General features: G+C 41.5%; 1 long non-coding RNA gene across 3 annotated transcripts in view; it reads left to right on the plus strand.

Annotated features, from left to right (window-relative positions):
- LOC311445139 overlaps positions 1 to 14,398 on the plus strand; it is a 91,125-nt gene that overhangs the window by 68,371 nt on the left and 8,356 nt on the right. The window lies entirely within an intron of this gene.

Consider the following 14,398-nt stretch of genomic DNA (forward strand, 5'->3'; position numbering starts at 1 on the left):
TGGTGTACAACCTGCAGAACAATCCATGACTATTATGGACAAAGTGACCTAGTCAGATATGCCCACTGAAATTAGCATTATAGGAAGACCATGGAGCTTGGTTCATGCTGTGTTAAAATTGTGTTGATGACATTGACAAATGTGTGTTGAAAGACCAGTGTGTTTAAAATGAATATTTTTGTTGGCTTCACAGGAACTGTGAAGTTATAGCATTACACATACCTGGCTGCTACTGACTAATTTCCAGGTTTTCAAACTGTACTATAAATACAAGAGTATTCTTCAGTTTTGGTGACTATATTTTATCTAACTTGAGAACTTTCCTTATAATCTCTGGAGGTTTAGAATGCCTTCCCCAAAAATGGCTCTAGGAAACGGTGTACATGTAATCCTCTGATTTACACAGCAGAGCAGGACTTCAGTAAACTCAGTATCTAAGCTATTTTTTTCCTTCTATGAAGATATTCAGTATCTTCCATGGAAAAATCCTCCACAATCTTATTTGTAGAGTGCTCATGTACTAAATAGTCATAATTATGTCATGGCTGTGTCATGTCACTAAATAGTCCTGTCAGAGAGAGAAAGTCTTGCAGGCATGTTATAGTTATATAACAACAATGCTGTTCTTTTAGGCAGTGTAATGCATAGCAAGAGAGAACCTCTGGGGGTTTACAGTGAGCAAAGCAAGTAAGCAAGTTGAGAAAGGACCCCAGGGAGTGGAGTTGAAGGTATGCTCATGCTGTAGGCCATGGTCAGTCAAGAGAATTCAGAGGTTTTGTTTTCTAGAGTAGCCTTCTTTGGAGACTGTCTTCCTCCTTAACTCTGCTTACTGCTCTTGTCTCTCTCTCTTTTTTTTTTTTTTTTTTTTTTTTTCTAGAGTAGCCTTGGCTGTATAGTAGAAAGAATTCCTTGGCTGTATAGTAGAGAAATACATCCAAAAGCAGAAGTATATTTTCAAGTAGCTGCTATGAGTAATAAAAATTGATTTGGGGAAATAATGGCCATTTCAGGTAACTAGGTTGTAATGAGAATGAGATGCTTGCCCAAGTCTTGCAGAATTTCGTATACATCAGTATTTATGACATATTACCCTCTGATTTAATAGACAATGTGTTCAGGACTAGTGTTTGGAATAGTGGAGGCAAAGCTGAGGCTGTCAGAGGGAATATCTGCACAAGTAATAAAAGCACAGTTTACCAGAAAGGATATCCCTACAAAAGGATGTAAAAATTGCCAGGTTTTGAAATGGGAGAAGATTTCCTCATCTGAACTTAATCAACTAATTTGTGTAATTGTTCTAATGAAATCTTCAATAATATTTCTACACAGACATGCAAATTATGAAATATTAAGAACATGACACAATACAAAGGGAAGATGGAATAAATGGAGTCAAAGCCAGAGGTGGTAGTACTTATCAAGTGATCCTGGTCCTGTGGTGTCACGTCTGTTTCTAATTTTCTTAGTAATTGATCAAAACGGTGTAATTTATTTTTTGGTTTGCAGAAGAGAGGCTAACAAAAAAGTACTAAAATCCACTGTGTTGGCATTGTTTCTGCTCTGTATTTTGAAAAAGCATTTTGACCTTGTGTATTTTATAATGTTAATGAATGATTTTCTATTTTGGCAGTAATCAGAGCGGCTTTGAGTAATCATTACCATTAAATATTTTTAATTTTGTAGAGGAGGATATGTTCATTAAAGGTTACTAAGAGAATCATCCACATCATCTATTTTCAGCAGTGTTTTGAATCATGGAATTATGTCCTAAGTAATGACAAAAATCAATCACTATACCACCAGTGTTAAATAAATAAATAAATGAATAATATAGGATGTTTGGGATGACTACAGAGGCATTAGATTGTATTGACTCAGGAGTAGTCATGAAAGTGTTGGAGTAGAATGTAGTCAATAAAAAAATTAAGGACAAATCTGGTCTTAAAGCAGATAGAATAAAACTGTATTTGCTAAAGTCACAACAAAGCTGATGGTACATCATCAGAAGACACAGAAGGATATCAAATATTGAATTCATTTAAAGGGCTGATGTATGTTTTTGGTGTAGTAGCTTAGGAAAAGAGAAAGGGGGAATCATTTTCCCTGCATTGGCGTGGAGAATAGGCATAGACAACTTGTTTTCGTGCTTGAGAATGAAGCTTTGGATTACATGAGGATACAAATTGGAAAGATCTGCAGAGGTGAGAAGGATCAGTGCAACAAGAAAGTGCACGGGACTCAAAAACACATATCTGGGCAGAGCATGAGAGTTCACTGTTTTGATCTATTTTCATGTTTTAATTGGAATTCTGTGCTGTAGTTGTGTCCAGTTTTGGGTGCTTTACCTTCCAGGATATGCTACAGATACTGTGATACTGAATTACTTTTCAGGAGGAAAAGAAACATTTGGGGGCTTCAGGACATCAACATAAAAAGTTTAAAAGGAAATTTGCCCTTACAGCCCTGTGCAGGCAAATAGATTTGATTCATTGATTGGAAAGAGTCTCTGTTCTTGCTAACTCAGTTCCTTGTATTGTGTAAGTCACAATCTGGTGGGAAATGAGGCACTGTTGTTTGTATGTTATAGTTACTTGTCTTTGAGTATAATTGCAATTATGTTCTATGGTTCTAACAAATACTCTGAATGTATTATAAGAAGGCAGGAGGGAAGGAAAAACCTGCTGCATTGCAGTACAGAGCCTATTCCCAATTCCTAATATAATTTACTTACAATGAATTCTGCAAATTATTCATAAAACAGCAGTGGGCCTCATCTAACAACACGACAGGGCTGCATGTAATTAGAACTGCTTTAAAAAGTGTTTTTCCCCCCTATAGATCAATTGTTCCTGCTATAAATGTTGCTAAAACAACACGTACATTTTTTTTTCTTCACTGTAAAGTGCCATGCCCCCATCTGAGGAATTAAACCTAGCTCTTAGTCTGGGAGTGCCAGGTGAATGCTCTGGGTGATAAAATTTATGGTGACCTGCCCTGAATATGGCTTACCTGTTCCTTCTCAAGAGTTAGCAAATTGATATGGCTTTGCAGAGACACAGCTGGAGCCATGCTCTACCCGTATCAAGAGCATGAAGGTTTAATATCAAGACTGGGCAGAACCATTGTAGGTGACCCATTTAATCCAGAGGAGAGTCAACAATGCTATACTTCTATTTACTCATCCCAGTATGGTGTCTGAATTGTAATTTCACAAAGTCAGACCATTTCTCTGATGTGCCAAAGTAGAAAGTATACATTTCTAGTATGTGCCTAGAAGGGCATCTATGCTATCACTTCAGTTAAAACATTTTGTGTTTTAAACGAAATTTTAATTTTGTGATAATTTCCAAGGTAATGGAACCTAATACTGCTCGAAGTGGATTTAGTTCTCTGTTTTAAGCTATTTGATGAATTGACCAGATCACAGATCCTGGTTCTTTTTGAAGACTGTAACTCTCCTGACAAGTACTACCAGAGTAAGGCAGTGCTGTTGGAGAGCAAGAGAGGAGATGACAGGGAAAAGGAGATGCTGCTTCAAGACATTTCCACTGCAGAGTTTAAGTGTATGAAATGCTAAAACAAACAAGCAAAACACCAAAAACACAAACAAAAAACCTACAGCCCTCAAGCAGTCCTAATGTTTAAAAGCGTAATTCAAAACTCACCAAAGTTGATGGGGATCTTTCCATTATATTCATTGGGCTTTAGCTCAAGCTGTGAATGTTTAACAAATGGTTGTTATGTTCCATTTAGATAATTATCTCTTCCTTTCTCCATTTTCAGATTGTTCAAGTTTGCTTTGCCCACAGCATTATTCTGTATGTCATTTGTCTCTCCCTCTAGTGTTTCTATGCCAGTGGCCTAACTTTAAATGGGATTTAGATTAGCTATATAATCATGTTTTCTTGGTCTGTGTTGAACAATAATTCTTGTGTTCAAATCACAAAGCATTTAAGTCAGATAATGCCATAGAGACTTAGGGGGTCAGTACTTTACAAGAAAAATTATAGGTTAGAAGGGTGGGACTTTGTTGATCTTTTATTTTCATTTCAACATTTCCTTTCTCAGACCTCACTTGCTCAGGCCTTTGCAAATGTTAACTAGTCAGTCATATTATTTTTCAAGATATGGGGAATAAATTTGGTGTATTGGATGAGGAGTGTATCTAAGCATAAGCATGGTAGGTGATGAGTGCCAAATTCTCAGGTGAGCTTTAACCAAGCTCCTTTAACTTATATCTTTAACTACAGCATGCTGTGCTGATTTATTTCCCCTGGTGACCAGGCCCAGCCAAACTCCAAAGCAGAAAGGACAGTCTGTATATAAGAAGGGATGAGACTGCCAAGAGACAGATCCTTCATGCCTCTTGTTCCACAACATATGCACAAAAGTGCTATTCCTTTATACATTTAAAATAACACCTGGACCATACAAGACCCATTTCCTTCCCTGAAATACTGTAAAGAGTCAAAAGAGTCAAACATTATTTAAAAAATGAGTTTCTAGTAGAGTTTTCTCATAAATATATTGTATTTGATGAAAGGGGAAGAAAAAACAGTAACTTGTCATTATCAGTGCAAGTGTTTGTTTATTGAGTCCTTAGAGTAATTCCTGGAGGTTGAAAAAGTCCTCAGTGTTTCTTTGGGATATCAACAGGTGCTTCTGTCTGGAACCTTATGAACTTCTTGGGGACTAACAAGTTAGTACGAAAAAATATTTATGGGGATTAGATTCTGTCCTGCACTTCAATACAGCACTTCATCCTAATACAGCAAATCATGGCACTTAAACACACGCTTTAACTTTAATGGGCTATTCTTGTGCATATGTGTAAGTGCTTTGATGAAAAGCACTTAATGAGGGGAGAAGGAGGGTGTAAGATAGGAAATTACAGCATCCGTAGTGAGGCAGATAAACAGAAATATGATTGTTGGAAGAAGGAGGCAGTGACTAGGCTGTGCTGAATAGGGGAGATTTACTAGCTGGAAAACATCTTATTAAAATTTAAGGAGATAGAGAGAGGCTTTAACCAGACAGTTTTTTTGTTTGTTTGTTTGTTTTATACATCCATCCATCCATCCATCCATCCATCCATCCATCTATCCATCCATCTATCCATCCATCTATCCATCCATCTATCCATCCATCTATCCATCCATCTATCCATCCATCTATCCATCCATCTATCCATCCATCTATCCATCCATCTATCCATCCATCTATCCATCCATCTATCCATCCATCTATCCATCCATCTATCCATCCATCTATCCATCCATCTATCCATCCATCTATCCATCCATCTATCCATCCATCTATCCATCCATCTATCCATCCATCTATCCATCCATCTATCCATCCATCTATCCATCCATCTATCCATCCATCTATCCATCCATCTATCCATCCATCTATCCATCCATCTATCCATATCTTTTCCCAGATTGGTGATCTCCATGAGAGGGGCAAGGAGCTCACTTGAAGTAATTTCACTCAAATGATATGTGTCTGGCTTTAGGGCCGGAAAGAACTTTTGAGAATTTTTCATGAAGAAAAAGTTTGTCTTGAAAAAATGGAAAAAAAATAAAAGAGGTTCAAAAGTAAGTTTTCAGTCTACAAAAATAAAAATTTCCTAGAATGTACAGACCTGTAAATACGTAGTGAAAGCAAACCTTCATTAAATAGCTATCAGTTGGAAGGTTTTACTTTGCCTGCTAAGAATTTTGCTCACACCAAGATCCTTGACTTTTTTGAAGTACTCGTGACAGGTAAGTACCCTAAATATCAGGCATAGATTCATTCTCTGTTTCTTGTCCCAGAAACTTTTAAAACAAGACAGCTTAACAAGAGAGACCGAGGCTGTAGATTAGGCCAGTTGCATGAGATTATTGCTTATTTTTGGATAGGTATGTCCTGTCTTTTCTGCCCTTAATGTGATTAAAAACAAACAAACAACAAAAAATATAACAACAACAAATGAAACAAAAAATGAAGCCCCACTATTCTGGACTGTTATATATGGAGTGGTATTTCGTGTCGGTGATGGTTGATATTAATAAAGAAGGGGGAGATGTGGGAGTGTGGCCATGGGGGTCAGCAAGCCCCGTGGTTGATGAGAACATCAGACTCTTAACGATGAGGCTATCAGGAATGTAAGAGTTTAGAGGGAACAAAGAAGTGTGATTCAGGAGATGCCATGCAGTCTCCGGTTGCTTGTTCTCCAGCCATTAAGGCATGGAAGTTTCTGGGTGTTTGCTGTTGCTGTTATATGCAAAGTTGTTTGACTAATGAGAAGTTGTTTGAAAAGGACTGCTGTGGGGAGAAGGGTATAAGAGGGGAGCATGTCCTCAAGATAGAAAAGGCAACAAAATGAAGTTATGTCATCAATAAAGAAGCAGAAGGAATGAAAATGAACAGGCTAGCAGAACAGAGACCAGGACGGGAACAGGCACATTGATCGCCTCATGAAGATAGGTTCGGCCAAACTCAGCAAACCGCTCAGAGAAGCTCATACAGAAAGTCATTGAAAATGGGCGCACTGGAACTGGAGAGAAGCTCAAGCTGAGAGAAGCGGACTTCCGCACACAGCTGCCCCTCGCTTCAGTTGCGCATTATGGGAATCATGTGTCCTTAGGAACAAAGACTGTCCTGCTAACTGTTATAAATGAAGTCTCAACTCTGAATTTAGTAACATAAAAGTATATTTATAAAAGGCAAGTAAACAGCGCTGGGTGTGCGAGGAGTCTATGCTCCACCAACATGCACACATGAACATCAAACATTCTAAATATACCGAACATTGCTTTACATACTAAACCCAAGTATGCCTATACATACGTACAATCAGGAAAGGTAACAAACAATCCTTTAAGTTCCATGACTTTACAGTTTCCATTTTAAATTCCTTTTCTTGATTACAAACAACAGTCTCCATTTTTTTTGACTTTTGAACAATATGTCTCGCTTTAAGTTGTCAAGCAACTTGGTCTTCAGGCCTTATGTATCCCGTTCTTCCCAGATTGAAGAAAAACATGTCCATCATGGAAAAAGGAGAACTAAAGAATACATAGGGCTGCTCCTTGATAGGGAAGGTCTCCTCACAGACAATGACATAGGCAAAGCAGAGACGCTTAACGCCTTCTTTGCCTCTGTCTTCAATGCCGTTGATGGGTCTTGGGACCCAGGGTGCACTGAGCTGGAGGACCGGGACAGTGGGGATGACAAACTCCCAACCGACCCTGAACGTGTGCGGGATTTGCTACTCCACCTGGATCCCTACAAGTCCATGGGTCCGGATGGGATTCATCCCTGGGTGCTGAAAGAGCTGGCGGACATCATCGCGGAACCTCTTTCAATTATTTTTCAACGATCCTGGGAATTTGGAGAGGTCCCGGTAGACTGGAAGCTGGCAAATGTGCCGATTTTCAAGAAGGGTCAGAAGGAAGACCCTAGCAATTACAGGCCTGTCAGTCTCACGTCAGTGCCTGGTAAAATCATGGAGAAGATGGTTCTCGAACTTATTGAGGCGCACCTGGGGGACAAAGCAGTCATTGGTCCCAGCCAGCATGGGTTTGTGAAGGGTAGGTCCTGCCTAACTAACCTGATTTCCTTTTATGATAAGATCACCTGTATGGTGGACCAAGGGAAACCAGCTGATGTGATTTTTTTTGGACTTCAGCAAGGCTTTTGACACGGTTTCCCATAGGATCCTACTGGACAAAATGTCCACCATACAGCTAAATAAAAACATCATACGATGGGTGAGCAATTGGCTAACGGGCAGGGCCCAAAGGGTTATGGTAAATGGGGCTGCGTCAGGCTGGCGGGCGGTCACCAGTGGGGTCCCTCAAGGCTCCATTTTAGGGCCGGTACTTTTCAATATTTTTATAAACGATCTGGATGTAGGAATAGAAGGTATTTTGAGCAAGTTTGCTGATGACACCAAACTTGGAGGAGTTGTGGACGCGAATGAGGGTGGAAAGGCCTTGCAGAGGGATCTGGATAGGTTGGAGAGCTGGGCAATTACCAACCGCATGAAGTTCAATAAGAGCAAGTGCCGGGTCCTGCACCTGGGACGGGGAAACCCTGGCTGCACGTACAGACTGGGCGATGAGACGCTGGAGAGCAGCCTAGAAGAGAGGGATCTGGGGGTCGTGGTAGACAGCAAGTTGAATATGAGCCAGCAGTGTGCCCTTGCAGCCAGGAGGGCCAACCGTGTCCTGGGGTGCATCAAGCACGGCATCGCTAGTAGGTCAAGGGAGGTGATTGTCCCGCTCTACTCTGCGCTGGTGCGGCCTCACCTCGAGTACTGTGTGCAGTTCTGGGCACCACAGTATAAAAAGGACATGAAACTGCTGGAGAGTGTCCAGAGGAGGGCTATGAAGATGGTGAAAAGCCTGGAGGGGAAGACGTACGAAGAACAGCTGAGGTCACTGGGCCTGTTCAGCCTGGAGAAGAGGAGGCTGAGGGGAGACCTCATCACAGTCTACAACTTCCTCGTAAGGGGGTGTCGAGAGGCAGGAGACCTTTTCTCCATTAACACCAGTGACAGGACCCGCGGGAACGGGGTTAAGCTGAGGCAGGGGAAATTTAGGCTTGACATCAGGAGGGGGTTCTTCACAGAGAGGGTGGTTGCACACTGGAACAGGCTCCCCAGGGAAGTGGTCACTGCACCGAGCAGTGACTGTCTGAATTTAAGAAGAGATTGGACTGTACACTTAGTCACATGGTCTGAACTTTTGGGTAGACCTGTGCAGTGTCAAGAGTTGGACTTGATGATTCTTAAGGGTCCCTTCCAACTCAGAATATTCTATGATTCTATGATCTCCTTGTGAAGGCCAAGAGGCCTGGGTCAAAAGGCACGTCCAGGTCAGCAGGGGGCGTAACAGCAAAAGCCTTCCATGGCTGTAGCAGCAGAGGGGCCGATGGCGTAGCAGTCGGATCAGTAAAGGAGCCTGCAGCTCCCTCACTATCTGGCAAACCACATGTTTGTGATTGTGGCCCCACAGGGCTCTTTAAGGCCTCAGAGACTGCTCGCCAGGTGCTGAGTGTTATAAGTTAGAGCACACAATTTTCTGGTCTATTGAAATTATTTTATTAATCAAGTAAGCAGACACAAGCAAAACAGCGCTGGGCGGCTGGGGAGTCTCCGCTCCGCAACAGCACACAACTTCCCCTTTCCAGTGTCACTGTTTTATAGCATTCAAGTTCTGGCATGTCGAGACTTGACTTGTTGACTTGTCGAGACTTGTTCTGAGGATGCGCAGTCTGTTGTTGAGGGTCGTTATTCTTCCTCCGGTGATCGTGCGTTGTGCTTGTGTTCAGGTGGGGGCAAAACAGGATGTCTTGTGGTGGGTGGGTGGTATCTTACAAAGGACAATGAACAAACCCCTACTAATTTATCACACCGAGCAATCCCACTGCAACCTTGTCGTTTTTAGTTGCAGAGTCCCACACCTTGACCTCAGTTTGGTCCCATATCTCAGGCTCATAAACTGTCCGATTGTAAAGAAGGAGAATAAACTGTAAGGTTACCAGGACAGTCTTTGTTCCTGAGGACGTATGATTCCCCATAATGCGCAACTGCTTACCAGCGAGAGGCAGTTGTGTGCACAGGTCTGCTTCTCTCCAGCTACAGTGCCGCCTATTTCCAGAGACGAGCTTCTCTGAGCGGTTTGCTGAGTTTGGCCGAACCTATCTTAATGAGGCAATCAAAGTGCCTGTTCCCGTCCTGGTCTCCATTCTCCCAGCCTGTTCCTCTTCACTTCTTTTTCCTGCTTTTTTATTGATGTAACTTCATCGTGCTGCTTTTTTTTTTTTTTTTTTTTTTTTTTTTAATCTCGAGGGCAGGCTCCCCTCTTATACCCTTCTCTCCACAGCAGTTCTTTTCCAAAAAACTTTTCATTGGTCAGACAACTTTGAATGTAACAACAACAGCAAACACCCAGAAGCATCCATGCCTTAACGGCTGGAGAACAAGAAAACCAGCTGGGGAACAAGAAACCGGAGACTGCATGGAGTCTCCTGAATCACCTTTCTTTGTTCCCTCTAAACTCTTTTATATCTCAACCACGGGGCTTTCCAACCCCCATGGCCACATTCCCAAATCTCCCCCTTCTTTATTAATATCAACCATTTTCTCGACACGAATTACCACTCTATATATAACATAACCTTACAGCTTATTCTCCTTCTTAACAATCAGTTTATGATCCTGAAATATGGGACCAAATTGAGGTCAAGGTGTGGGACTCTGCAACTAAAAACGACAAGGATGCAGTGGGATTGCTTGGCACCTGGCGAGCAGTCTCTGAGGCCTTAAAGAGCCCTGTGGGGCCACAATCACAAACATGTGGTTTGCCAGATAGTGAGGGAGCTGCGGGCTCCTTTACTGATCTGACTGCTATGCCATCGGCCCCTCTGCTGCTACAGCCATGGAAGGCTTTTGCTGTTACGCCCCCTGCTGACCTGGACGTGCCTTTTGACCCAGGCCCTATTGGCCTTGAAAAGGAGATGGAAACGTTTCCCTTTGATCCGGATAGAGCAGGGTGCATGAGGCCTGAAGACCGAGTTGCTTGACAACTTAAAGTGAGACATTGTTCGCACACTAGCCCTGGAATTCTCCAGTGTTTGTAATCAAGAAAATAAATGGAAAATGGAGACTGTGAAGTCATGGAAGATATGGGAGCACTTCAACCAGGCCAACTATGCTCCCCCAGTCATGGACATTGATAGCAATAGACTTAAAGGATTGTTTGTTACCTTTTCTGGTTGTACATGTGTATAGGCATACTCGGGTTTAGTATGTAAAAGCAATGTTCTGTATATTTAGAATGTTTGATGTTTGTGTGTGCATGTTGGTAGAGCACAGACTCCCCGCGCACTCAGCACTGTTTACTTGCCTTTTATAAATATTCCTTTTATAAATATTACTAAATTCAGATTGAGTTGAGACTTCATTTATAACATGGACCATTAAAGATGCTTGCACAAAAAATGCAATTACACTTCATCCATTTTTTTTTTGCAGACAAGCCCCATTCTACAGAGGGGGGGAAAAGGCATCAAAACAAATTCCCAGGTAGATTTTCTCCCTGTCCATTTATATGCATAACTAGTCCACCAATAGGCACGCAGTAGCACAAAGACTTGGGAAGGAAGCTCAGTGAAAAAGAATTCACATTTGCTATTCTTTACAGCCCTGGTGGTGTTTGGTTATGTGCGGCTTTCAGCTGTTGTCTTTTTCAAAAGACTCTCTCAAGCTGTTCAAAGGGAAAATGTGACTGTAAATGCTAACAAAGAACCATCCTAGTTTTCCATATTGATAAGGAAATCCAATAGATATCTGTAAATAACCCTTTTTTTCCTTGATGTCTACAGACATCAGGGCTCTGGAACTATGTATAGTAACCAGTATTGCAGGAATCTGGCTGGTCTTTGATGAGGGATTTAAACCCATAATTTTATCTCACCTATGGTGTTGTATGAGAGTGAGAAGGCAGAGAGGCAAGGTGAACATTCCTCTCCTGTGTTAATGAGGCTTCTCCAACTGGCATATTAGATAAGCAGAACCAGAGCTCTAGTCCCAAATCTTTGTGCAACTACTTCCAGCCCCAGCAGATCCTGTCCCTCACGAGGCTGTTCAAGGAGACCCTTCAAAGGATACTCTCAGGGTGAGAACTCCTTAAAGGCTAAGTCCCAAGTCTATCAGTAGGAATAGTAAGGTAATGGGAGTCCTAATGCCATTGGTATTAAATGATGTTAGTACTTTATTTTGGCATATGATGATTGGCAAAACTTCCGTTCAAAGATACATCCACACTGAATTCTTTCAGCATAACCAGGCTAACAGAGCTACCAGTAACAAGTTCTGTGTGGAAGATTGCTGGCATCACTGAGGAAAGGAGGTGGCAGCTGCAGGAGACTGGAGTATAGCCAGACAGCCTGATGCTATCCTGATAGAGAGGGACACTGGCCACTGCAGCATAGGATGAGGATGAGGGAGAGAGAGGAGCTTCTCCAAGCCTATTTCCCAAAGGAAGGAAACACCTCCATTTCCTCAGTCTTTGGGCAAGTGAAGGTACCATGTCAAGCATGTGAGCCTCTGACATACAGCTTCCCCCATAAATATGTATGTCAGGACTCCCAGTTTTTCGGTTAAGAATGAGCCTTGTGAAGCATTAACGTAATCAAAGTCTGCTCCTTACAAATACGGGCACTGATGTGGTGGTAAGACTGACAATGGCATCCTGTACTTGTTTGACCAAAAAGGAGGAGGGAATAAGACTACACAAAGTATTGGAGGGAGGTTTACAGCATGTGGTGTCTGGCTCTGAGAAGGTGCACTTCCCATGGATGTTACAGATCAGCATCTAAGAAAGCTTTCAGCTATCTGTTTCTGTAAATCTCTGTTTAGCAGAGCACAAAAGCATGTCTTATTTTGCAATCAAATGCATGTAAACATATGTTGATAATGCTAATTTAAAGTTGTGCTTACATGAGCTGCGCAAGAAGGCTGCTGTGTTTAAAGCAGCCAGTCACACAGGTCTGTCCTGTGGTGGCTGGAAAGTGGTAGAAGAGCTCAGTAACACAGGTAAGTCTCTGCCATTTCTCTTGTAGTCATGGCTGAGATTATTTTCATGCAACGTATTTTCCAGATGTATCATTTATTACACAGAGTTTCTACAACAAAATGATGAGTCATAAAGAGAAAGGGAGCTTAATTTTGCTTTCAGATATGCTTCTATTTTGGCAAGTTTCTTTTTAATTTCTTTTCTTTACCCGTTTTCATTGGAACTCGAGTCTTTCCTCGCTGGGACTATAGTCAGACAGTTAACAACATATCAACATCATATTTCTACAGTTTAATTCTTCTAGGCTCAAATAGCCCTGGCAGGCCAGAATCTTCTGGGCTCAATTAGTGTGAAGTGTAGAACTGAAATGATGAGATGGATGCTCAAATGGGGAAAGCCCCAGCTGACCTTAAGATGCGCTCTCTAGCAGTTCTGTTTCCTGTGCATCAATCACCCTCTCTTAGTTCTCTTAGTTTGTCCCCGATTTTCTTGAGGAAAGAAGTAGTCCTCTGAGAATGGCATAGTACTCTTGTACAAAATGCTTAGCTCAGTCTCTTCCTATACATACAGTGTACACAGTGCAGGAGTGTTATACACCTGTGCAGTCAGAGTGATCTGCTGTAGCATTAATAAAATATTTAGTGATGTAGGTTGATCTTGCTTGGCTGAAGGAGAGCAGGAGAGAGAGAAGGCGGTAAAAAGATGAAGGAGCTTTTCTTTTCTGTTGTGCCCACTTCAAACCCTCCTGTGCTGGGTGACTCCCAAGCTCCCTAAGACCTGTAGATGAGCTGCAGTGATGCAACAACATTGCGGGTGCTTAGAGCTGTGGTAGGAGTAGTTCCTTCACTTTGTCTCTGCTCTACCAGCTGTTCTGCACTGAGGTAACAAATAACTTAAAGTAAGGAAAAGACAGAACTGTGGCTTCCTTTCTCCTCTGCATTCATCTGGAAAATTTATTGGGCATTGAAAGGCGTTTTGGCTCTGGTGCTTGAGAGGTGACATTAGAAATGACATTTCCCTGGGCACAGGGAGGGATTATGTCTCTACTTAGGCTATGGCTGAGGGATAACCAGGAGGTAAGACAGCCAGAAATTATGTTCCAAATTGCTCCATGGGGATATTCATAACAGTTTTTTCTTTCAGCTGTCTTCGCTACAGCACAGACTGTGAGCCACACACTGTAAAATAGGGGAAGAAATACATAGGGCTGGTGGCCACAATGCCCACAGAAAAATGGGACAGTGTAATCGATCTTTATAGTCAGGATCTGGGAATTTTTTAGATGAATCTCTTTTGAAAACTTTTTTTTTTTTTTTTTTTTTTTTTTTTTTTTTTTTTTACAGTTTTGTTAATTTTGCATTTGTTTCTCAAAAGCAACCAACAATCGGTTCTTTGTTACCAATGCATTCTTGCTTCAAAACAAAACAAAACCCCTTCATAGGTATTTTATCTGAAAGTTTTGACTTTTCAATTCTGAATCAACCTATGACCATAGGGATTCACAACCAGAGAAACTCTTGTGTATGGCCTCGGTCCAGCAAAGCACTTAAGCACATGCTTGATTTTAATTTTGAATTAAATGGGGCAGTGAATCACATGCTTCAGTCTCAAATGAGGTTAAAATTAAAATTAGCCATGTGTCTCTGCTTTCCTGTATGGGAACTGTGTACACTGCTTCTTGCACTTGCCAGCATTTCCGTTACTGGGAAATATTAATTCTGCTTGCTTTTTATCGTCTATTTTTTAATTGTTCTGAATAGTTTTTTTGTTTTGTGTTATTTCTTTGTTTCTTTATCCAATGGATCCTATTTCTGTGAAAACCTATT

Source organism: Aythya ferina (assembly GCF_964211825.1).
Source record: "Aythya ferina genome assembly, chromosome: 15".
In the NCBI taxonomy this organism is placed as follows: Eukaryota; Metazoa; Chordata; class Aves; order Anseriformes; family Anatidae; genus Aythya; species Aythya ferina.